Here is a 4532-nt window from a genome sequence, read left to right as displayed (position 1 = left end):
AGTATGGTCTCCAGTTAAGCAGACATATAACTAGGACAACAGACTGGTAGATCAAATCTAGTAATCTCATAATCTTACATACTGTAGATCAACTTTATCTGACACTACACAAGAACCCTTTTCTTGTTTAAGTTTCTTTTTATGTTAATGTGACAAAGCAGGTGAACTGCCAGCTGTAAAAGGAGATATTAGGAGTGAGGTATCAGAAGTGAGGGAGGAAGTGATGACACAGAACAAAGTAGGTCTTTCAATCAGTCTCTTGCTTGGATGAACATCCAGTAATAATAGATATGTATAGGAAATTGTAGTGCATTGTAGATTTGGGCCTGGCAGTTTGAGTTAGTGACAGTGTTCAGGGTTGGACATCAAGTTCCAGTTGAAATGTTTTTTAGGTTTTTTTCTTCTTTTTTTTTTTTTTTACTTGTTTCAGTCATTAGACTGCAGCCACGCTGGGGTACCACCTTGGAGAATTTTTTTAGTTGAATGAATCAACCCGAGTACATTTTTTTTAAATGTGGCACTTACTCTGTCAGTCTCTTTTGCCAAACTGCTAAATTACAGGGACATAAACACCAGTAGCAGTTGTCAAGTGGTAGTGTGGGACAAACACAGACACAAAGACATGCACACAACACTAGCGTAGCTAGGGCGGGACAGTAGGGGCAGTCTGCCCCTCGGTGGCACTTTTGGGTCTGCTGTAGGCAATATGTTTTTCATGGGATTCCGGGGGTAGCAAACAGAAGGGCTGCCCCAGATGGCACACACTCTAGCTAGGCTGGTGCCACATAAATATAGACATACATATACATGACAGGCTTCTTTCAATTTCCGTCTCCCAAATCCACTAACAGAACTTTGGTTGGTTCGTGGCTATAGTAGTAGACACTTGCCTAAAGTATCATACAGTGGGACTGAACCCAGAACCATGTGGTTGGGAAGCAATCTTCTTACCACACACATAGGCCTGCACTGGTTGAGTTTTTTTTTTTTTTGCTTGTTTTTGGAAGCTTATTTCAGGAGCCTTTCTGTTTTTAATTGTTTATTTTTTTTCTGTCCTTCATATAACAGTTAATATAAAGAGAAAATAAACTGTTGGTGGCAGAAAGTGAAAAAGAAAACAAGTTGTGCCTAAGAGAGAGGTGAGAGGAAAGTATTTTGTTGATTTATGTTAGATACATTGTAACAGCTATTACTTAGTTGGACTGCCATTATGTCTGAGGCCACTTTATGTTTAAAACTAGCTGCAAAAGTTATAGAGAAGCATCAAATATATTTCTTATGCCTCACAGATTTTAGAAGAGATCATATTTTTCAATGAGATGCCTGCTCTCGCCACTGTGAGAAGATGACAAAGGGCCACACTGAGTGGTGATATGTGATGCTGAAAAAGATCCTATCTCCTATGGTAAAATTTGTATTAAGATTAGGAGAAAGATAGATAGGTGCACAGATAGATCGCTGTGTGTATATATTTAATCTATATATATAGAAATGAGAATGTGTGTCTGTGAGTCTGCCTGTGTGAATCCCTAAAACTTGAGAACTACACAACCAATTTCATTCAAATTTTACACATGCCTTACTTAAGGTCCAGGAAGTGTTTTAGGCCCAAAAAATTCTAAACCTCTGGCGAATCCCCCGACATGTCATGAAACATTATGGATTGCGTCTGCCCCTCTCGCGAATCCCTGACATGTCAGGTAGCGTTATGGATTGGTTCTGCCCCTCTGGCGAATCTCCGACATGTCATGTAACGTTATAGTTGGGTCTGCCCCTCTGGCGAATCCCCGACGTGTCATGTAACGTTATGAATCGAGTTTGCCCCTCTGGCGAATCCCCGACATGTCATGTAACGTTATGGATTGGTTCTGCCCCTCTGGCGAATCTCCGACATGTCATGTAACGTTATAGTTGGGTCTGCCCCTCTGGCGAATCCCCGACGTGTCATATAATGTTATGGATTGGTTCTGCCCCTCAGGCGAATCCCCGACATGTCATGTAACATTATGGATTGGTTCTGCCCCTCTGGCGAATCTCCGACATGTCATGTAACGTTATAGTTGGGTCTGCTCCTCTGGCGAATCCCCGACATGTCATGTAACGTTATGGATTGGTTCTGCCCCTCTGGCGAATCCCCGACATGTCATATAATGTTATGGATTGGTTCTGCCCCTCAGGCGAATCCCCGACATGTCATGTAACGTTATGAATCGGGTTTGCCCCTCTGGCGAATCCCCGACATGTCATGTAACGTTATGGATTGGTTCTGCCCCTCTGGTGAATCTCCGACATGTCATGTAACGTTATAGTTGGGTCTGCCCCTCTGGCGAATCCCCGACATGTCATGTAACGTTATGGATTGGTTCTGCCCCTCTGGCGAATCTCCGACATGTCATGTAACATTATGAATCGAGTTTGCCCCTCTGGCGAATCCCCGACATGTCATGTAACGTTATGGATTTGTTCTGCCCCTCTGGCGAATCTCCGACATGTCATGTAACGTTATAGTTGGGTCTGCCCCTCTGGCGAATCCCCGACATGTCATATAATGTTATGGATTGGTTCTGCCCCTCAGGCGAATCCCCGACATGTCATGTAACGTTATGAATCGGGTTTGCCCCTCTGGCGAATCCCCGACATGTCATGTAACGCTATGGATTGGTTCTGCCCCTCTGGTGAATCTCCGACATGTCATGTAACGTTATAGTTGGGTCTGCCCCTCTGGCGAATCCCTGAAATGTCATGTAATGTTATGGATTAGGTCTGCCCCTCTGGCGAATCCCCAACATGTCATGTAATGTTATGAATCGGTTCTGCCCCTCTGGCGAATCCCCGACATGTCATGTAACCTTATCAGTTGGCTCTGCCCTTCTGGTGAATCGCCGACATGTCATGTAATGATATGGATTGGGTCTGCCCCTCTGGCGAATCCCCAAAGGCAGTGTATTTTAATTGACATATGATAACTGAAGGGTTAAACTTCTAAAGATGAGCTGAATCTCATACTAAAACAAAACCTGAAGGATTACTGACAATGCTGGCTCAAACAGGATTTGAACCCAGCATGAGACAACTTTACCTCCAGCACCTCACAAAATAACAATACATTTGTATAACTCACGACAATTTCAAGATTATTGTTGTTTTAATCCTCACTTCTCCATGCTTGGAATGGATGTTATTGAAACAGATTTTCTACAGTTGGATGCCCTTCCTGTTGCCAAACATTACCTGTTTCTAAGCAACATACTATTTCCCAATGCTAGATACATTTTTGCAGTGGTGAGAATGAAAGAGGATAGCTGCGTGAAAAAGTGCCACTCCCTAACAGTTGAGGGAACCCGTGGAAGAGGTAGGCCCAGGAAGACCTGGGCTGAGGTGGTGAGGCAAGACCTTCGAATATTGGGCCTCACCGAGGCGATGACTACTGACCGAGACCTTTGGAAATGTGCTGTGTGTGAGAAGACCCGGCAAGCCAAGTGAGATCGTTGCCAGTGCCCGTGGACTGGCTCTTGTGCGGGTGGCACATAAGATGTACCATCCTGAGCGTGACCGTTGCCAGTACCGCCTGACTGGCCTTGTAGGGTTTTCGAGCGAGATCGTTGCCAGTGCCCCTGGACTGGCTCTTGTGTGGGTGGCACATAAAAGACACCATTTCGAGCGTGGCCGTTTTCGTGCGGGTGACACGTAAAAGCACCCACTACACTCTCTGAGTGGTTGGCGTTAGGAAGGGCATCCAGCTGTAGAAACTCTGCCAAATCAGATTGGAGCCTGGTGTTGCCATCCGGTTGCACCAGTCCTCAGTCAAATCGTCCAACCCATGCTAGCATGGAAAGCGGACGTTAAACGATGATGATGATGATGATGATGATGATGATGATTGGAAATGAATAACATTCATTTACAACAATCACATTACAAAACAAAACACAAAACAACGCATGCATGCACATACACATACATGCATACGATGGACTTCTTTGTTTCTATCAACCAAATCTACTTGCAAGGCTTTTATCCTTGAAAAACATCACCTTCCAAATTTTCAACTCAATTATTACATTGGCTGAACTAAAAGGTAGCAAAAGTTTTTTTTTTTTTTTTTTTTTTTTTGGCACTCCGTCGCTTATGACGACGAGTGTTCCAGTTGATCCGATCAACGGAACAGCCTGCTCGTGAAATTAACGTGCAAGTGGCTGAGCACTCCACAGACACGTGTACCCTTAACGTAGTTCTCAGGGAGATTCAGCGTGACACAGAGTGCGACAAGGCTGGCCCTTTTGAAATACAGGTACAACAGAAACAGGAAGAAAGAGTGAGAGAAAGTTGTGGTGAAAGAGTACAGCAGGGTTCACCACCACCTCCTGCCGGAGCCTCGTGGAGCTTTAGGTGTTTTCGCTCAATAAACACTCACAATGCCCAGTCTGGGAATCGAAACCACGATCCTAGGACTGCGAGTCTGCTGCCCTAACAACTGGGCCATTGCGCCTCCACAACAAAAGTTAAAATACTTTTTATTAAGTAATGGTGTT

The sequence above is a fragment of the Octopus bimaculoides genome, chromosome 11, assembly GCF_046866305.1.
Source record: "Octopus bimaculoides isolate indiv1 chromosome 11, ASM4686630v1, whole genome shotgun sequence".
NCBI lineage: Eukaryota > Metazoa > Mollusca > Cephalopoda > Octopoda > Octopodidae > Octopus > Octopus bimaculoides.
Note: the sequence above shows the minus strand (reverse complement) of the source record.